Raw genomic sequence first — 22552 nt, forward strand, 5'->3', positions numbered from 1 at the left:
CCGCATCCAGTCGCCTTATCAGCTCCACCTCCTCCGGCCTCGCCTCCAGTTTACAGGCCCTCACCTCGCTTTTTCCATCGATCTAATGAGTGGCGCACTCAAGACAATCGTCCTATCTGCTTCGCCTGTGGCATCGTTGGCCACATTGCACGCTTCTGCCGCCGTCGCCCCACACCTGCAAACGCATACTTCGGAACTCCTACCTACGCGCCGCAGCAGGCCACCGCATCTGCATATGAACAGAGGCACTCAGACTCGGATCGCCGCCCATCGACTGCTCGTTTCCCATCCCCTCGTCGCCGGTCGCCATCGCCTATGCGTCGTCGACCACCTCCCGAGGAGGGAAACTAATCAGTGCAGTTCCGGAGGCAAGAACTGCAACTTGTGCGCAATTCCCAAGGCCTCCGTTTTCGCCGAAAAATGTTGTTGATGTCGATGTTGAGGGAGTCGCCACATTAGCGTTAATTGATACCGGGGCCGCCGTTTCTGTGATGGACGTCAAATTTTGTCGGAAACTGAAGAAAGTGACCACATCTCTCTGTGGCATGGTGCTGTCCACGGCTAGCGCGCAACGCATTCATCCCTCGGCTCTGTGTACGGCGCGCGTCGTCATCCAAGATGTTTTGTACGTCGTACAGTTTTTTGTTCTGCCATCTTGCTCTCATGACCTTATCCTCGGTTGGGATTTCTTATCAGGTCATGAAGCTATCATCGATTGTTCCCGTGCCGAAGTGTCCCTTGTGCCAACATATGAATTTCCACCACCCGACCGGTCTCCTCGGCTCTGCAAACTCATCGCTGACGACGACATCACCTTGCCCCCGGAAGCTTCGGTCCCTGTAAGCCTTTCATGTGTGGCGCAACCCGACGCCACGGTGGTGTTTACGTTATCTCCTGTTTTTACTGAACGCAAGGGCATCGTTCTCCCATTTGCCGTTCTTACAATTGCATCTGGTTTAACCGTAATGCTGGTTACCAACCACTGCAACTACCCCATCAGCTTACTTCGTGGTGAAACGTTGGGATATGTGCAACCTGTCAACCATATCGATGATATTATTCTTCCCGACGAAACGCCATGTCACATTGCCGCAATAACTCATGCGTCTGAACCATCAAGTTTGTCAGCCTTCGACAATGCTATTGACGCAGACCTTCCCCTCTCGCATCGCCGCCAACTTGTTGCTCTCCTTAACAAGTTTCGCTCTTCTTTCGACTTTCAAGAACCTGCTTTGGGCCGCACCACGACTATCACTCATACTATTGACACCGGCTCACATTTGCCTCTGCGACAGCGTCCTTACCGCGTTTCCGCCGAAGAGCGCCGCGTCATTACGGAGCAAGTATACGACATGCTTAAACGTGGAGTGATACAGCCTTCTCAAAGCGCTTGGTCATCACCTGTCGTTCTGGTCAAGAAAAAAGATGGCACCGTTCGATTTTGCGTGGACTATCGCCGCTTAAACAAGATTACGAAGAAAGATGTCTACCCGCTACCACGAATAGACGATGCTCTTGACTGTTTCCAAGGCGCCGAGTACTTTACATCCTTGGATCTGCGTTCTGGGTATTGGCAGGTGCCAATGGCTGAATGTGATCGCCCTAAAACAGCCTTTGTAACGCCAGATGGTCTATATGAGTTCAAAGTGATGCCATTTGGGCTCTGCAACGCACCTGCCACATTTGAGCGCATGATCGATACCATCTTGCGTGCCCATAAGTGGAAAACTTGCTTGTGTTACCTGGACGACATCGTAGTCTTTTCGTCTGATTTCCCGACACATCTTGTTCGCCTCCACAAGATTCTGACGTGTCTAACTTCTGCGGGCCTACAACTTAACTCCAAAAAGTGCCACTTCGCAGCACGAAAACTAACCATCTTGGGACATGTCATCACAAGAGACAGTGTTCTTCCGGATCCCGATAAGCTTCGGGCTGTCGCTGACTTCCCGTTGCCCACATCACTGAAAGCTCTAAGAAGTTTCGTCGGTCTCTGCTCGTACTTTCGTCGCTTTGTGCCCAACTTCGCGTCCATCATCGCACCTCTAACAAGTCTGCTCTCCAACAGCAAAGGTATATCTGCATGGTCACCTGCATGTGACGACGCATTTCGCCAGCTGCGCCGCCTGCTGACCTCACCACCCATTCTTCGTCACTACGACCCCGCTGCTGCTACAGAAATTCACACCGATGCAAGTGGCATCGGTCTTGGTGCAGTTTTGGCACAACGGAAAGGCACCCAAGCCGAATACGTAGTCGCCTATGCAAGTCGCGCTCTCAAGAAGGCTGAATTGAATTACTCCGTGACAGAGAAGGAGTGTTTGGCCATAATCTGGGCCTTGACGAAGTTTCGCCCGTACCTTTACGGCCGCCCTTTCGACGTGGTAACAGACCACCACGCTCTATGTTGGCTGTCCACATTGAAAGACCCGTCCGGACGCCTTGGACGTTGGGCACTTCGATTGCAAGAATACGACATCCGTGTAGTATATCGTTCCGGTCGCAAGCATGCAGATGCCGATGCACTTTCGCGATCGCCTTTGACCCCAGATGTGGCTTCTCTGTCACCACTTTGTACCACCTTGTCACCAATAGACACCACTGACATGCTTTCGGAGCAGCGTAAAGATCCATACCTTGCATTGTTACTCGACTACCTTACCGATCCGTCGGCTGTCCCTTCCACGAGAGCGCTACGCCGACAAGCAGCCCACTTTTCCGTGCGAGACAGCATTCTGTACCGCCGCAACTACATGCCTGGTGGTCGGAAGTGGCTCCTTGCTGTCCCAACTCATATGCGCTCTGACATCTGCATGAATTTCCATGCAGACCCTCAAAGTGCTCACGCAGGTGTCCTGAAAACCTACGAAAGGCTGCGCCAACGATATTACTGGCGAGGAATGTATCGCTTTGTCCAGAAATACGTTCAGTCTTGCACCACTTGCCAACAGAACAAGACACCTCCGCGGCACCTTACTGGCATGTTACAGCCGCTCCCATGCCCGGCTCGCCCATTCGACCGCGTGGGTATCGATCTCTATGGTCCCCTCCCATATAGTCGCTCTGGAAACCGGTGGATTATTATCGGCGTTGATCATCTGACACGCTACGCTGAGACTGCAGCTCTACCAGCAGCGACCGCCCACAAAGTTGCACTCTTCATTCTCCGCAGCTTCAATCTCCGCCATGGGGTTCCACGGGAATTACTCAGTGATAGGGGTCGAGTGTTCCTGTCGGAGGTCATCCAAGCTATTCTCGCTGAATGCAACATCATCCACCGGAAATCTACCGCATACCATCCACAGACGAATGGTCTCACTGAACGGTTCAACCGCACACTTGGCGACATGCTGAGGATGTACACCTCCTCCGACCACACTAACTGGGACGCTGTCTTGCCTTTTGTTACCTTCGCTTACAACACCGCGACGCAAGCGACTACCGGTTTTTCCCCGTTCTTTCTGTTGTACGGCCGCGAACCATCCCACCCACTCGACACCATACTCCCGTACCGCCCTGATGTATCGGAGTGCTCCCCGCTTTCGGAAGTCACCAGATACGCTGAAGACTGCCGTCAGTTGGCTCGGTCTATGACAAGTGAGGCTCAAGGTCTACAAAAAACCCGGCATGATGACGCTCATCACATAGCGCCTACGTTTCGTACTGGCTCCCTCGTGTGGCTTTGGGTGCCCCCGCACGTTCCTGGCCTGTCCTCTAAACTTCTGGCCCGGTACCATGGTCCATACCGTGTCATTGACGCAACCTCACCAGTGAATTACATCGTCGAGCCCCTAACACAATCGCCAGATTTGCGCCGTCGAGGACGCGAGACCGTACACGTCGACCGTCTCAAGCCCTACTACGACCCTCTCATTGTGCCTACTCCCTGAGTCGCCAGGATGGCTACTCTTCAACCCGGGGGGTATTGTAGTGGAGCATACGCACTAACGTGTATGCGCCTTCCAAAGAGAAGGAAAAACCCCGTGCTCTGATTGCACGAGAACCTGGGCCGCCTTTTGCCAGACTTGTCGTACGGCCATTTTTCGTTGCGACATCGTTGCGACTTCTCCGGTTCAATAAACGTCATCACAAGGCTAATACATGGTTGGAAAAGCTTAACTTTAGGTTGGACGCAGTTAATTTCCTTCTCCTCGACTAGCATCTACACTAGCTAAGGAGAGAAGGTGTTCGGAGTTCGGAATGGACGCCCCTTGATGACCCGAGTGCCCGGTGGCAGCGCGACAGAAGAGCCGTAGTTCTTTGAAGAGCCGCTTTATTGCAGGCTTAGGCGTCTCTGCCCGAGACGTCTCCAAGCCCGAACCTCCACTTCCTTATTTCACATTCAAACACCCTCTTTTCAACCCTCGGTTGGCAAAGGGTTTCTACACAAGCCAATCACACGTGTGGGCTCGCATCGCCACAACCAATCGCAGAAACAATTTCATGACAGGCACTGCATTAGTAAAAATCACGTTACCAATTACAACATGAGAGGGGATAGGTTCTCCGCGTGTCACACTCTCTCCCATACCAGGCCGTGTATCGGCCGACCTCCGTCGGTAGCCCTTCTCGCGCTCGAGCTCCATTAGCTTTCTCACTAAACAGCTTCATAGAAGCCTCTGTAAACACGTACAGTACACCATCAGGCCCTGTGCGCTGACCAGGTGTGCATGCGACAGCGAGGCACCCTGTCATTTTAACAACACTCGGTAATGACGTATAGCAGGGGAGAATAAGCTCGTCTCCGTGCCGCAACCATGTCTCAGTCAGCCCAATGGTCGCGTCCCTGCGGCATTCTCAAAGGCACACGTGAATGCCAGCAATGATTTAAACTCAGACAACTGCACTTGATGTGATTCTTGCCAGACACGCTTTCGAGGAAGCTTTCCCCTTTTACTCCCAAACGGGGCGACCTTGACAGCTCCGCTCATGAATCGTGTGAATGAAGGAGTCTGCTTTCTTTCCCATGTGCGGGTCTTACGCGTTCATTTTCGCGGAACCGATTGGCATGGTTAGTTGACGGGTTAGGAACTCCGCTCTCTGCAGCGGGTGTATTAATTGTGCTACACACAACATGCCACTAATGACTGCCTCATACTCACTGCTACTAATAAACTTCAACTTAATATAAAGAAAACACAATTAGTCTTATTCGAAGCCAAGGGATTGGCATATAAACAAACCTCACCACTGCTATTTCAGGGAACACCTCTACAACAGAAATCAACCATCAGATTTCGAGGGGTAATATTTTGCGAGAGTCTCTCATGGACACCACATGTGGATTCATTAGGGAGGAATGTCTGTAAAGCAGACATCAACCATCAGATTTCTAGAGGAAATATTCGACGAGAATCTCTCATGGAAATCACATGTGTATTCATTAAAGAGTAATGTCTGTAAAGCAGACATCAACCATTAGATTTCTAGGGCTAATATTCCACGAGAATCTCTCATAGACACCACATGTGGATTCATTAAGAAGCAATGTCTGTAAAGCAATTGGGTTAGTAAATAAATTAAGGCACTTTCTACCCCCGAAGTGAAACGTCAGCTTTACTATGCACTCATACAGTCACGCCTCACATACTCCTCTCTGGTGTGGTCTACAACCACCGAGATAAGCTTAAATTCAATTTTAACATTGCAAAAGCGGGCAATACGGACAGTTGGAAACACCCCATACGCTTGAGTACAACTCCATACTTCAACTAATATAATATATGACTGATAAAGTACCTACTTAAAGTAATGTTGTCAGTGGAGGTAATGTGCCAATATACAACTAATAAGATGATTTTCGAGAAAAAATATCGCATCAAACACACTCTCTATGAACTACATACGAACAAGATTGTCAAGTCCCGATCACGCACAAACTACAGCTTGCAAAAATTGACAACATTATTACCACACATTTTAACTTAATACCCAAGTATAATAAACCTACTTCAAAGTAGAATTTCCTCAACTCAATTCAAAAAACAAGTTGAATAATTATTGTTTTCCGAGTTCAAGATGTAGTGCTGAGGTATGTACTGAACTGTTGTTATATGCTGCGCAATGTATATCGGGGAACAAATACTGCCACATTTGTACAACTGTCTTGTTGCTTTTAGTTTTCCTGTCGTGTTTTCTCCTCAAATATACAAGAACAGATTTTTTAATTTCTTATATTATACCATACAAGCACTATTACAGTTATGTTAAATTGTGAATAACATCACTCACTGTCACAACTGCTGTCTGGGTGATGCAGCCTAGTCAGGCACCTTTCGGGCCTTTTACGGCATCTCCTAATACAAAAGTAAATTGTCTTGAATAAATTCTTAATGAAATGAAAAATGAAAAGTCAGTAGGTAAAGTGCACTTGGGCTTCTGCACTCCAAAGCCAATTCCACAAGAAATGGGCCCAATTTTTTAAATATTGCTTTAATAAGATGTTCAAGGTGCTGTCACATCCTACCTGTAAAGTTCCAAAGATGCAGTTCAGATCCCAAATTGCAGCAGTTGGGAGTCTCTCCGCAAACTATATTTCTAAATTTTTGACAATTAATGACCTCAATAAGTGAACACAAAACATAAATCACATACTTATTACTAATCAAAATACCACTTTTCAAAGTAATCTTTGCTATTATTTCATTTTTCTGTCTCATTAAGCATTACAACCAATTCCTGCAGCAATCACTAAATGAGCAAATAGTTGAATCTTCTACAGATAAGGTGGCAAACAAAAAAGGAACCATAAGGATACAACTGCTTAAAGAGACAGTAAGGGCAAAACCATTATCCTCATATTGGTAAACTAGTCTTTCATGAGACAAAATTGCACATTTCCCGTGAGAACGATATTCAAGTGAGAAAATGCCCAAAGAGAAAACGGAGGTGGCAACGCCACTTTGAAATTTCCATACCAATCCACCGTGAGATCATAAACTTTGATGACGTCCCACCAGCGCTATATAATTCCTAATCGATAAATATAAAGTACAGTGTCCTCTGAAGAGGCCAATGACTTAACATATTAAATTTAAAAGTTCATTGGGCCATCGTCACTGAAGTATAAAAAATACTTTCAAACCATGATAAATGAGAAGCAATTAACAATGATGGCAAGGAAAGTAGTATAAGGGATGTTATTAGTATTAAATGTAATGCAAATGCGATGAAAGAAAAGTGGATGAAGACATGACTTGCTGCAGGCAGGAACTGCAGCCACGACCTTCAAATAACACGCCCCATGCTCTACAGAGCCACAGAGGCGATCATCCCCCCGTCCAGTTTATGGGGTATATACATTATAAATGCATTTAGATCTGGGTGTGTTGGTCAGTGCCGCTAGCAGCCATGATGGCGAGTGTAGCACACTCTTTTCCTGCCTGTCACGTGATCGTATTATGAGTTGGCAGCTGACAGATAATCGCTCACTTAATACTTGAAGGCATCATGTCTGCCACAATGAGATCCTCGCTACAAATGAAGGCAGGGAGTGGTGATTTAAGGGCTAGTTATACTTGATGAAGTCATCAGTGGAGATCTCTGCATGAAATACTTGCAATTAACTCTAACCTTGACTTACTTGTCTATTAGTAGAGCTTTGATGATGAATTAGTAAAGCTTTGATGGTAATGCTCATGTCATTAGAGTATTCAGGGTATGGCTTATTACATTACACTAATTAATCCTTTCCCTTCAGTGTCCAATTTGAAAACTGGTAGGTTGGTTGTGTCAGGTCTTGCGGTGCTAAGGCGACCATGGCTATACTGTGCCAAATGGAAAGTTTTTTAGACGTGCATGAAAAATTATAGGAACAGGTTCCAAAATCCTTGCTAGAAAATCTTAGAGTCGTTTAGTATTTGTATAGCTTCTAGGAATCTGATGAGTTCTTTTTGTTCTATTTCAGGGTTGTCTCGTATAAAAAACAGCAGGATAAAATGTTATTTTTTGATGGTATAGGGGCTGAAAAAAATTAGCCCTCATTCCTGCTCTAGTTTTGTAAAAAAAAATCAAAAGATGGTTTACAGTCAAGACTTCTCCACAACTCTGACAAGTCAGTTGTTGCTACTTTAAAAACTGCAAGGTCGAAATGAAGAAAAAAGCAAACAGACCAATTCAAATTTTATGACACAGTCAACACCAACTGACACATAGTTTCTTAAAGATTTCATATTGACACGTGTTTATATAAAAAAGAACGATGATAGGAATGTTCTGTAGATTCCAGCTAGTGAGTCAGGTGGTTTTTCGGGACGACAACGAAGCAGGCATCTTGCTGTACAGCTGATCCTGAATACGCTCTTTCTGCTGCTGTAAGCTGCTGTCATCTTTTGTTCGCGTTGCACTGCGACACTGGTGGAGGAGCTGGGCCAAGACGCTGCCCGATGCTTCACACTCCTAGTGGGAGCCGTTCATTCAGCCCGGACGTGCCTACTGCAACCCCTGTCCATCGATTCAGTCGTCGGCTACGAGGTGTTCCTCCAGACTGCAACCCCTCGCAGAAAACCTCTACCAGACATCTAGAAATGGCTAACACCAGCCTTCAGCCTGTACTTCTCGGCACCAGTCCTCCCGCTCCATCCCAGGTAACGTTTTTTCAATCGCTGGAGCCTAAACGCTTTGGTGGTGGCGCACACGAAGATGTAGAAGACTGGTTAGACCACTATGACCGTGTTGCGAAGATCAACCAGTGGTCGGCTCAGGAAAAGCTCGGCCGGGCCTACTTCTATCTCGATGACAGCGCTCGTACTTGGTACGAGAACAGAGAAGGCAACCTGTCCACATGGACCGACTCACCAGAAGATCGTTGAAACTTTTGCCAATGTCGCCAGACGTGACCGCGCCCACCAACTACTAGAGCTAAGGGTCCAAAAACCCAATGAAACGGTCGCAATGTTCGCCGAAGACATGACACATTTATTTCGGAGGGCTGACCCGCAGATGACCCAAGATAGGAAGTTGCGTTACCTCATGCGTGGCGTGAAAGAGCAGCTGTTCGCCGGACTTCTGCGCAATTCGCCAAGCACTGTAGAGAACTTCATCAAAGAATCGTCGTCTATCGAGCGGGCCCTTCACCAACACTGCCGACAATATGACAACTTGTGCAGCAGCCCCCAAATTCAGGCCGCCGCTGTGATGTTTGACAGTCATAGCTCCTTACGTGACATGATTAGAGAGATTGTTCGTAAAGAACTGCAAAGGCTGCGGACTCCGGTAGTGGATACACCCATGGCATCTGTCGCTCAAGTCGTCCGTGACGAAATCCGCCAAGCATTCTCGACAGCTGATCCTGCCTACGAACACCGTCCCATGACGTACGCCGCCGCCCTTCAAAGCTCCCCACCCGCTCCGCCTTCATACTACCCGCCACCTGCAACTGTTCTTTGGTCACCACCACAGGGGGAGACATCATGGCGCCCACCCATCCAGCCCCCATACGACCAGTCGTCTTCTGGCCTGCCATGGCCTTCGTCGCATGAGGAGTCATCACGGCAACCACAGCTTTGCCGAACAGACACCTGGCGCACTGTCGACAGGCGTCCACTCTGTTTCAACTGCGGAGGTGTAGGCCACATAGCCCGCTATTGCTGGCACCACGCCGATCTGTCTCGCCCTCTCAGGCCACGGTTTGACATTCGACATGCCAACGACTACGTATCCCGCCGTGGCGATGTCAGTTTTCCGGTACCTCGACCCCCATTCGACGGCCGCCGTAACAATGACGACGAGACTATAACTGATTACGAGCCGGTCTTCCAACATCGACCACGCTCTCCTTCTCCTGCCCAGTCACCTTCGTTGCAGCGCCGAACTTTTGCCGACACCAGAGGAGCGAGGTCACCCAGCCCACACCGGGGAAACTGAAGGTGGCGACCTCAGGGGGTAAGGTTGCAGGCTGTCAAGACGAAGAAAAAAAGCCCCCATTAGTCCCACCTCAGGACGCTGTAAAGCCGACAAGACGTAATACCGACGAAACTGTGACCCCAGGCCTTACCGTTCTTGTGGATGGACAGCAAGTCAAAGCTTTAGTCGACACCGGGGCTGACTTCTCTATTATCAGTGATGACCTTGCCGTACGCCTCAAAAAAGTAAAGACAGCGTGGACGAGACCTCACTTAATTAAGGACGGCAGGCGGCCAATTGCTGATGCCTGTCGGAATGTGCACAGCAAGGCTCGACATAGGTGGCTCTACTTTCGTGGCGACGTTCGTCGTTCTCGCTTCATGCTGTAAAGACCTGATTATCGGAATGGATTTCTTGAGAGAACATGGCGCTGTCATCAGCATCCCTGACAGTGTCATTACGTTTTTTCAACAACAGCCCTACTTTAGTCGATTGTTCAGAGCCGAGACATACGTCTTGTTCAGGGCCTTTGCGTCTGACGGATGTCGATGTGGTCGTCCCACCACGATCGTGTACGCTTGTTTCGGTGGCAGGGGATGAGCCGTTTGAGGGCGACGGTATTGCTGACCAAATAAGCTCGCTCATATTTAGCCACGGTATTTCAGTTGCTCGAGGTCTAGTCACTGTCACTGCTGGACGCACAAACTTGCTGCTCACTGACTACAGCACTGAGCGCCGACATCTCCCGAAGGGTGATGTCGGCGCTCGCTTACTTTGACACTACTGCAGAAATCCAAGGCAGTTTATCGGCGCTAGACGAAGCACCTCAAGAAGAATCAGTACCTAATCTTGACATTGGTACTACATTGTCAAGGGACGAACGAACGAGACTTCTTGAGCTGCTAGCTGGATTCCAGGACTGCTTTTCATTGACATCACGGGTCGGTCGAATGCCGCTAACAAAGCATCGAATAATTACCCACGACGCAGCAAGGCCTATACACCAGAATCTTTATCGCGTGGCTCCAAAAGAACGGGAAGTGATAAAGCAACAAGTCACTAAAATGCTTGAAGATGATGTGATTCAGCCATCACAGAGCCCGTGGGCATCGCCTGTAGTATTAGTTAAGAAAAGAACGGTACCCTGCGTTTTTGCGTGGATTACAGGAAGCTGAATCAAGTGACTAAGAAAGATGTGTATCCGCTTCCACGTATTGATGACTCCCTCGATAGGCTTCGAAACGCTCGCTACTTTTCTTCAATGGACCTCAGAAGTGGATATAGGCAGATCCAGGTAGACCCAAGAGATCGGGAAAAAACCGCTTTTGTGACGCCGGATGGTTTATATGAATTTAAAGTTCTACCCTTCGGTCTGTGCTCAGCGCCCGCTACTTTTCAAAGGCTCATGGACACTGTACTTTCAGGGTTAAAATGGACGACCTGTTTAGTTTATCTAGACGACGTCATAGTGTTTTCCCCAACTTTTGACGAGCATCCCAAGAAGCTAGAAGTTGTTTTACGAGCCATACGCTCCACAGGCCTCACATTGAAACCAGAGAAATGCCTCTTTTGTTTTGAAGAACTGCTTTTTCTTGGTCATGTCGTCAGCTGCACCGGCGTTCGGCCTGATCCCGAAAAACTTGCGGCCGTGGCACAGTTCCCAGTACCGTCTGATAAGAAAGCTGTCAGGCGCTTTCTGGGCCTATGCGCCTACTATCGCCGGTTCATTGCCGGCTTCGCACGGATTGCGTCGCCGTTAACTCGCCTCACTAGAGACGACGCCACCTTTGAGTGGAACCACGAACAGCAAGCAGCGTTCAATGACCTCCGCCAACGTCTTCAAACACCTCCAGTGCTTGCTCACTTCGAGGAGCAAGCGCCAACAATGCTTCACACTGACGCAAGCAAAGTAGGCCTCAGAGCTGTGCTTGTGCAGTGGCAAGAAGACACGGAACGAGTGATCGCCCAACGCAATCAGGACGCTAACACGCGCTGAGGCCAATTATTCAACAACTGAGAAAGAATGCCTCGCCGTGGTCTGGACAGTTATGAAATTTCGCCCGTATTTGTATGGCCGCCCTTTCAAAGTTATAAGTGACCATCATTTACTCAGTTGGTTGACTAATTTAAGAGATCCAACCGGCCGATTAGCACGGTGGAGTCTGAAGTTACAAAAGTTTGATATGACGGTCATACACAAGTCTGGGAAGCGCCATACGGACGCAGACTGCCTGTCTCGATCACCAGTACAGTCAGCTTCTCTTTTGACGACGACGATAGGGCCTTCCTTGGTGTTCTCGACGCGTCCACGATTGCCCAACAACAACGAAGTAACCCTGAATTGCTTGATTTGATTAACTACGTGGACGGACGTTCTTCGAGGGCACCTAGAGTCTTTGCAAGGACATTATCGTCGTTTTGCTTACGCAATGGCGTCCTCTACAAAAGAAACTTTTCATCCATCGGAGCTCCCTATTTGCTCGTTATTCCTGCACCCCTTCGAACTGAAGTGCTCCAAGCATGTCACAATGAGCAGACGTCTGGCCATTTAGGCTACACTCGCACATTGGCAAGAGTACAGCAGGGATACTACTGGCCACGACTCACAACAGCCGTCAAGCACCACATTCACACTTGCATCGATTGCCACCGACGCAAGTCACCTCTAAAGAGACCCGCCGGTCAGCTGCAAATAGTTCCGGTTCCACGTACACTGTTTGAACAGATAGGAATGGATATTTTGGGACCCCTTCCTACTTCTACTGCAGGGAATCGCTGGGTTATAGTCGCAACAGACTACCTAACCAGGTATGCCGAAACAAAAGCTATTCAAAAGAGCACCGCAGTGGAAGTGGCGAGATTTTTCATAGAAAATATTGTGCTACGCCACGGTGCCCCGACTATTGTGATCACAGACCGCGGAACAGCATTTACGGCAGCTCTTTTAGACCACGTCCTGATGCTTAGTGGAACAACTCGCCGTAAGACCACTGCGTACCACCCGCAAACGAATGGACTAACGGAGCACCTCAACAAGACGATTGAAGACATTCTGTCGATGTACGTGGATGTCCAACATTAGAATTGGGACGAAATTTTACCCTATATCATGTTTGCATACAATACGGCTAAACAAGAGATGACTCGCATGACTCCATTCAGCTTGGTTCACGGATGGGAGGTACGAACTATGCTGGATGCGATGTTGCCACATGAATGGGACGCTACCGACACAGGCGCTGACGTGTTCACTGAACGTGCGGAAGAAGCTAGGCAGCTCGCCCGCTTACGAATCCACCAGCGACAAGACTACGACGCAGGCCGCTACAATGCTCGCCATAGAACTGTAACGTACCAAATCGGTGACAGAATGTGGGTTTGGACACCCGTACGAAAACGTGGACTGTCCGAGAAGCTGCTAAAGACGATATTTCGGGCCATACCGAGTATCGCGCCAGCTAAGTGACGTCCCCTACGAGGTCGTCTCCGACAGTCCCTAATGCCCGAGGCGTCGCCAGCACCAGCCTGAACTTGTTCATGTAGTGCGTATGAAGCCGTATGTGAGTGACTGACTGCACGTTAAAAAAAAATACTGTGGGTCTGAATCAGCATCGGGGAATGCTCTTATAAGGAGGGGCAAGTGACAAGTGTTTATAGGAAAAAGAACGATGATAGGAATGTTTTGTAGATTCCAGCTAGTGGGTCAGGTGGTTTTTCGGGACGACAACGAAGCAGGCATCTTGCTGTACAGCTGATCCTGAATACGCTCTTTTCGCTGCCGTAAGCTGCTGTCACCTTTTGTTTGCGTTGCACTGCGACTATATTAATTCATTGAAGGCAGATTAGAAAGTGCGACAGTAAGTGTTAATCCAATTATTGAATTATAATTTAATGGGTCACTGAAGCTCATTTTTGAATGAGTTCACTCCAATAATAATCACAATAATAATAATAGTAATATTACTGTTACCTCAAGTATTATATCCCAAAACCACCATATGATCATGAGAGATGCCAGAGTGGAGGACTCTGAAAAATTTGACCATGTGGTGTTCTTCAACATGTGCTGACATTGCACACCACACAGGCCTCAACCACTTCGCCTCCACCGAAATGCGCGAGTTTACTCTGCCATACAAACCTCTTGTACACGGAGACAGCTCTGTGCAAGTGTGAAACTACAGAAGGAACCGAAACTAGCCATTAAAACACTCGGTAATTATCTTCCTGAATGCACTCATGCTTTAAAAGAATTGAAAGCTGGGCCAGCTGGTGACGGTGATTGAATACATTGAAACAGAGTGCAACCCCAACGCAGACCAAGAGATCTGTATTCACGGTATAAGCTTGTTTGCTTTATTTTTGCGTTAGAGTGGTCTCATAGGTGCGTGGATGATAGCATCCTTTTTTGTGATGTGCTTTCAACGAACATCACGTAGCGATTTTGTCCCCTTTTCTCTTTGTCCACACCAAGGTTGCATTGTGTTTCAAGGTGCAATCATGCTTACCACTACATTTCCTATGTTTTTGAAGGCTTGCTTTTTGTTTGACAAAAAAAAAAAAAAAGAAAACCCTACAGCTGCAAATTTACAGGTCAGTAACTCCTCAGAGATTCCAAGCAAGTACTGTAAGAACTTGAGCGAGCCCTATCCCCCTCTTCAGCACGTACAAATTATCCAAAAAATGGAGGAATTTTCCTTCATGAATAGCCCTAAAATTGAAAATGAAGGCAGCAAAATGGTTTTGTCTGCATCATAGAGTATTTATGATGAAATCTGAAAGTGTTAGTGCCCTTCGTGGCCATGACAGCGAGCATGCAATACCCTTTCTTTCCGCCAGATGATGGCACGCGCCATGTAAGCCCTCAACGAGCCGAGAGCTGACTAAAAAGCCCTCACATATTACATGAAGGCATCCGGTCTGCCACAACGTGGCCCTTGGTATCGATGAATGAAAGAAAGAAATTTTGATGGCTTGTTTTTGTGTAACACAACTTCATTGAAAAACAGTAGATCCCAGAAAGGTACAAGCAAAGTTAATTGTACTGTTTTATAGGTAATCTAATAAATTTGGTACAGATGTGAAGAAAGTAAGGCGGGCTAAAATATAACTTGCTCTTGGCGGGGATCGAACCTCCAACCAACAAGGTTTCGTATAAATACACTGTAGAAAACTCTGGTGCTAGAGTCTATGGGAGCTGGTGAAGTTATGGGAGCTGTAGTTTGTAAAGCCACTCCCGCTCGATCTCCTTCTTTGATGCAGCCCGCCAAATACTACTCTTCACTTGTGAGAGCGCTAGTTCCCTTTCCACCCATCGCTTCAGCTGTGGCGCTAGCTATCAGTGACACAGGTGTTTCTCCTAATGCTCCCTTCAGCTACAGTGCGCTATTTGTGCCAGTAGTTTTGTGTGTTTCTGACCAGCGCTTTGTCATGCTCTCATGAATAGGCTGCATCACTTTAGCTGGATTAGTGGCTGATGACTGAGTGATGAGTGCGGAGAGTCGGGCGGCTTGGTAAACATACACAACTTCGAAATCTTACCGCCAAAAAAATATGGAAACAAAAAAGAAGAGACGTACGTCTTTTCCTTTTGTCTCCGTATTTTGTGGCGCTAAGGTTTCGAAGCAATGACTGAGTGACACATATTAGTGCGAGAAATATGACGAACACAGGAAACTACTATCCCGGCCGTGCAGCTAAAGCCCATGTACTATGCGATGTCACTGCACATGAGATAACTCCAGATAGTTGAAAATATCTACTTCAGCATGGCTCATAATCATATTATGGTTTGGTGCGTAAAATCCCAGATATTATTATTATTAAGAACGATCAGCCTCGGTGGAACAGTGGCTAGGGTGCTTGGCTGCTGACCCCAAGGTCGCGGGTTCGATCCTGGCCGCAGCATTTAGATGAAGGCAAAAAGGCTTGAGGCTCGTGTGCTGTGTGATGGCAGTGCTCAGAACACCAGATGGTGCAAATTTCAGAAGGCCTCTACTACGGCGTTTCTCACAATCATATCGTGGTTTTGGGATGTAAAACCACACATAAGATCAAGAATGAAGAGTTGTACTTATATCGTTCATTCACTGCGATTTACTTCTCTACGGGCTAATTCAAGCCCAGCGAAATTCAAATTTGCGCCTGAATACGGACGAGAGTGCACTATATATGTAGATTGTGAGGTGTTTTGGAGACATGGGCACGCTGGCGAAAAACTACTGGAGCACGCCTAACGATATTTTCAGCAGCAAAAAACTACGTTGTCTAAAAAAAAGGAATGTATATGTATGACGTCAGACCAGTACCCTACATGAAGTGAAGCAATATCTGATATGCTTGCGGCAGGCGCATATCCAGAATGTTTTTCGGAGAGGGGGTGGGGGCTTAATTTTTGAGAGGGCATTCCCATCCAATGGTCATCTTTCCCTCTCTATGCCATGGCAGAAAAAAATGCTGAAGGGGAGCACAGGCTCGGTGTAGCGCTCCCTGTCTTGCGGTAATATGTCAAAGTCAATCATGTGTAACTAATTAGCCCGACAGTTGTTTATTTAAAGGTAGATAGTTCTCCGTACATGCACTCCATTAGATGCACACAGCAAGTTTGGCTGTCCAATTGAAGCAATTAAGGAAGCACAAGATTCTCATCTTCATCTCGCTCATACGACAACTCAACATTGCATCGATAATGTTAGTGGGAATAATTAAAACAAAGTGGCTCTGAATTCTTTGTCAACTAAATAGCTGAGGGTAATGTGTATTTTATTTATAAAGATACTGCACATATTTATTAGTTCGTCAGGACGCATTTATTTCGCCGACATATATTTGGGTATAATATGAATCGTACAATGATCAGTAATTATTATTTTTATAAAGGTATACTGAGCGTCTTTATGTGCGTGTAGTGACCTATGTATTTATTCCCGCTACATTTATGTAGGCATAATGTGAATCAGACAGTTATAAGTCAACATTTTTTGTAAAGAGTCACATATCGAGAATTTATCACTCAAATGTTGCAAGATGTGACAAACTTAGGACTTAGCGGAAAAGTGGTTTTCAAAAATGTCTGAGTATAATTTCTACCCAGATGCTTACACCCAGTTGGCGAGGAATAGACTCAGTAGCTTCTCCATAACAGCAGTATGGAAAAACAAAACAGCATCGCATGCTGACCCAACGACGGCAAGATACGACTGTCACAAAATAGGGAGGATGAGTGAGATTACACCTTCGCGGGACGCGGTGCAAGTGCCACTACTTCACCGTGAGCAGCGCCCTCACCCCCCGTCGTGGCCAGTCAGTCAACTTTTCCTTTCACACACGCTCTTTTGTTCGGAAAACGACTTGGCAGGCCGCACCAAGGGGAACATCGAGTGACCATGGCAAAGAAATGTTCTCTGCTCGATTTCAAGCTAGTCTTGTCTGCCCTTCACACTCCAACGATTCTGTCAATTATGTGGGTGGAACACCACTTTCACCACAGACACTACATGTGCCTAAAAAGGCGGCAATGAAGTCAAGGCACTAACGGTGACATTGTCCAATCAAGCTCTCTGCAATCAGTATGTTTGCTCGTGCAGAGACATCCCCAATAATGAATAATTGCTACCACGACTACACAAATTTGTTGCTCCACATACTTGTGTGGAAGTTTGTGCGAATGTGAGTCGGTGTAAGGCTGATAGTAGTATTGAAAGGTGAATAGATAGGACCATAGGTCGCCCCGCCGCGGTGGTCTAGTGGCTAAGGTAGTCAGCTGCTGACCCGTAGTTCGCGGGATCAAATCCCGGCTGTGGCGGCTGCATTTCCGATGAAGGCGGAAATGTTGTAGGTCTGTGTGCTCAGATTTGGGTGCACGTTAAAGAACCCCAGGTGGTCAAAATTTCCGGAGTCCTCCACTACGGCGTCTCTCATAATCACATGGTGGTTTTGGGACGTTAAACCCCACAAATCAATCAATCAATCAACCATAGGTCAGCAATAAAAGGTGGAGCTCACTCACTCACTCCAGAAATATATTTTGCACTTACACCTGACACAGACTTGCCAATGTTTCACTGAATGAGACTCACTTGAACTCACCAAAATATTACTCACCCAGGCTCAGACTCCTCGCCAAATCTGAGTCTGAACAAGTATGAGTAAGTCAACTCACGTGTGAGTTCGCCATTTTATGAGAATTAATTCGTGTCATCCACACTGCTTAGCCGTGACTCACGGGGAGCTGTGTTGAAGAGAGTGACGCAAGACTTGATCAGCTATGGCTACCTCTGTAAGTTCATAAAAACTTGAGAAAGGCCGACGGGGACAATGACGACAAACAGGTGTTTTCTCTACCGTAAGCACAAGGCATGAGCAAGTCACTCCCAAGCATATTCCGAGAGTACGAACCACAGGCCTGCCGCATTCCTTCAAGAAGACACAAACTCGTTCACAAATCAAAGAATTCATAATGAAATAATTGGATGCGCAAACCAATGGGACACAAGAGAAGAGACAAAGTGTCCCAATGGTTTGCGCATCCAATTATTTCATAATGAATTTGTACCAACTAGCCCGCCTGTCAGCCCTTCTGCAATCAAAGAATGCCTAGAAAAGGAAGGATACTCTGATGTCTGCAAAATTCCCTGCGGACTGCCAGGCGAGACAAGTAAATTTAAGAGAAGGCTGTAATGATGCAGCCAAAGGACACATAATTTCCAATGCCCTGGCAGAGCAACAGGAAGAAACTGGGCACTATTGACTGGCAATCAACTTCCATAAGCTACTACTAGCAAGATAAGTTGGGCATGGGGCCCACTCCCTGGGGCATATGCAAGTGAACTACGTTTTTCAACACATGTATAAACAAGACTGCCATGCATTCGATCACTGTAAACAAGGTACCCATATTGGGCACTGAAGTGTCACATCTATTGTTTTGTATTTTATTTTTGCTGGCAAGTGCATGCTTTCTTTGGCAATGCTCTTTCCTTGCCAAACGAGTTTTCGTCAGACCCTACACTTTAGGTTATCCTCTTTATGTACCAGTAATCTTGCTTACTGAAAACTTACTCTCAGTAAACTTGTACAGAATAGATTTAGCATTACCAATGCTTCTGTGAGGTTTGTTCAAGTGAGAACTCTACACAGAACCATCAAATATGAAAACATTGCACAGTTCGCACCTGGCCAGCTTGAGAAGAACCAGCTCTGAGAGAAATATGCTAGACTTGAAACTTAGTGAAAAACAATGAAATACTTGCTGCATCACAATATATCGACACACTAAGTAAACTTGCAGCCACCTACCTTCCAACATTTCTCCATGAACTGTGTTCGCATACAGTTTGAAGAAAAGGAGTTTGAGATGCAGTCATCAGGCACGTGGTTATGCACTAGTGAGCACATGGTTCACGCCATTAAGGTTATTAAAACTAGTGTGAATATGTGCATTTCAGGCATGAATCCAGCAAACACTATGCCTGGTTCTTTCACGACAAACCGGGGGTACTACAGCAATATGTAGAGTAATTAGTGGCTGAATTGATTCTTGTGAAGCCTAGGAGAACATATCTGTGCTACTTAAGTGAACAGTGAATATTAAATGACAGATAACTGCAGCTATGACAAAAACAGGGCCCATAAACATGTTGTTATTATACACCTTGATATTCACTATGGCGACAAAATGACGTTGAACTAGCCCTTCGGTTTCGAGTAAGTGCTTACAGCGAATCTTTCCCGTGTGCATTCGAAATGAAATGAGTGAATGGTGGCCACTGTGGGAACTAACACAATGCAGCTGTGTTTTCCGGTAAAAACCGAAACCAACAATATTATTCAAAGTAGTTCTAACGATAAAATTACACTGACATAAGAACACAGAGTAACACTGCTCGCTGCAATTTCCTCGAGAGGTCTGCAAAGGCTCGGAATTTCGGAACAAATGCACGTTTTAGTGCTGCTAGACCCCTCTCGGTTTACTTCAGCAAACAAGCACGCGAGGGGCTGCCAGCGGGACAGAGCCAGCTATTCGGAAAGCGTGGTCGCCTGGCGTGCACACGCACAATGCGGACGCCGATCGATGCAGAGGGATTCTTTGCGGAAAGGGGAAGAGCCCGCCCCATTGGCCCCGAAAGACGCAAGGATAGTAAACACATGGCGGCGCCAGATAGCAGCGGTGCTTACGCTACACCCGCACTTATCAAATGCCGCAACAAAATGCGACGTCAGCTGCTGGCCAGGATCGCAGAACGCGGAGTTCCCATGTGGCGATGCCGCACGAAAGAGAAACTGGAGTGGGACAGCGAACGAAAAACAAACGGAGCATCCACGCTTTTAGATTATTCGTAAGTCGTCTCGAGATACGGAAGGAACAGATTTCTGGTTATTTACGTCGAGCATTTCGTTGCAAAATCGAACGATGGCTTGCTCAGCGCTGGAGATACTGAGAGGGAAAACATTTGCACTCATAACGACAGGTAGAAATTGGGAAAGAAACAGTATTCGGACGTCATGTAAAAGCAATAACTCCTTTGAAGAAAACGTGGAATGCACATTACGTAAAACGTCGACATCGCTGCGGCACTACTCGCAGCGACTCCTAAGGTCTCCCAGGCGCGGCCGAAATAAAGCGAGGGCATACCCGAAAAGACAACAGTACGCTCTTACCTAGCACGGTTCCTGAGAAGGCAGATTCCTGAAGTATCCGCCGGAAAAGGGTTTTCCCAGGGGGACAAATAAAACCGCACACAATTTTTAAATGGCCGACGCAACGCTGGCAGGCACCAGAAGCCGGCCGAGCTGCGAGAGGAGGAAAATTCGGAAGAGAACCGGGCGATGGCGATTCCGCTGGCTGGGCGCTTACCCTTGTTTCGCTTTCGCCTCGGTCAGGCACGCGAAGGAGAGCGCGAAACCAATCCATACAGTAGCACGGCCGCTAGATGTGGGGACCATGACCGTAGTATCATTTTAGTGGTATCCCGGTCGCGCCCGACGACAGCAGCCGTTTGTTAACGCTAGTGTTGCAACACCCCGCGAGGCTGCGACTGAGCTCTTGCCCCGAGTCTTGGGAAATAGAAATCATTGTTCAGCTCCAAAAAGTTACCTGCCAACGCAGAGCGGAAAAACGCGCTGCGGCAAGAAAGATTGAACTACGCATTTTAAATGTAGATCACGATAGCGTAACCCCACTCTGAGCGTAACCGGGTCCCGTGCGCATGGCGTGCCGTAAGGCAAACGACTGAGTGTCTCAAGAGGGTTAGCAGCTAGCATAGAGTTCATACAATAATTGTAATAATTGTATGAAACTCTATGGCAGCTAGCGATTCCGCCGAAGGCTAGCGGGGCCGTCTGAATGAGTTTTTAGGGGCGAAGCTCCCGTCCTCGGACTCCTGCGACCGTGGCCATCTTTCTATCTTCTCTTTACTTCCGTCGTTTGCTGTCATTCGCTGTCCCTGCGCCTCACTTTCTCCTTCCTCTATCTATTATTTACCTTTTAATCCTATCTTTTTAATCCCTCCCTACCAGCAGTGGCCGATGACCGATAATTGGAAAGAGTTTGGATACCCATCGGCTGCCATTAACATTGGCCATTGCCCGGATGCGAGTTTACAAAGGCGAGCAGATAGACCCACCCGCAATGCACTGCGCCAGGCGCTTTTACGAGGTTCTCGGAAGCTGCGCGCTCATTGGTTCGTGCGTGATGCCGTCAGCAAACATGGCTGCGCCCATAACGATGCCGCAGGCAGCTGCCAGGCAACGGACAGCGTGACAGAAAAGGGCACGGCCTACAAGCAAAATATGGGCTAGGTGGTAGTGAAAGCCTCTAATCTTTTTTAAAACTGTGCGCTTCTCTTAGTTGTTGGCCCTTCTCAGTAATTAGAACACAACAATAGTTTTGGAAAATACCTGTGATATTTAACATGGGGGCTAAAGGCTTTCTGACACATACCATGTTTGCCGGCCAATGCTCACAGAATTAGCCTGTTCATCAAGCCTACTTTCTTTTGTGTATTATATACTATCAACGAAAATTTGTGGCCTGTGAACACGTACAAGCAGTAAAAAAGTGAAGCGGTTAGAGCGGATGTATCCGTTTCTTTTGAGCGCTTTCTCGTGAATCCTTACCCCCATCCCTCGTGAGCTACTGTTGAGGTGTCGCACTATGATCCAGAAAGTTACGGGGCTCACCTTACTCTTTAAGAATCACATAAAGGGCGATGCTCCTAGAGCGTAGGTCTGTTCATCCCTTGTATGTACTTGACCGCCTATAGCTCCGTCTTTGCAAATTGCCCACTACTTCGTCCTTGCTAACATCCCACTACGCCCCATCACTGATCCACCACTTCACCGGTCACGAAGCAAATACTGTTGAGAAGTAGCCAATATGAAATGCAAGATGGTCGTGTACTTGTATCCAGGTGCGCGTTAAAGAACCACAGATTGTCCCACTGTGTCCATCCCTTTGTGTGTACGTAACCGCTTATAGTTCAACCTTAGTATAGTTCCACCTGAGCAAACTGCCCACTACTTCATGCTGGCAAACATCCCACTATGCCCCATCACCGATCCACCACTTCACCGACCATAAAGTCGTTATTTCTTTTTTTATTCGGAACAATACCCGCAGCACCATCTTAGGCTTTATTTGGGGGGGGGGGGGGGGGCGGGGGCACAATACCTCATAGAATGAATCCGCAGTCTTGAGGCCATCTAAATC

At 47.3% G+C, this 22552-nt stretch overlaps 1 protein-coding gene across 2 annotated transcripts in view; it reads right to left on the bottom strand.

Moving 5' to 3' along the window:
- Window positions 1-20660, bottom strand: part of LOC119168780 (DIS3-like exonuclease 2) — a 220597-nt gene extending 199937 nt beyond the window's left edge. For both annotated transcript variants that reach the window (XM_037420144.2, XM_037420143.2), the window contains exon 1: window positions 20503-20660. The gene's annotated coding sequence lies outside the window, so the exon portion shown is untranslated. The remainder of the gene's footprint in view (window positions 1-20502) is intronic.
- Between the last annotated feature and the right edge of the window lie 1892 nt (window positions 20661-22552).

Source organism: Rhipicephalus microplus, chromosome 3 (assembly GCF_043290135.1).
Source record: "Rhipicephalus microplus isolate Deutch F79 chromosome 3, USDA_Rmic, whole genome shotgun sequence".
Classification (NCBI taxonomy): Eukaryota; Metazoa; Arthropoda; class Arachnida; order Ixodida; family Ixodidae; genus Rhipicephalus; species Rhipicephalus microplus.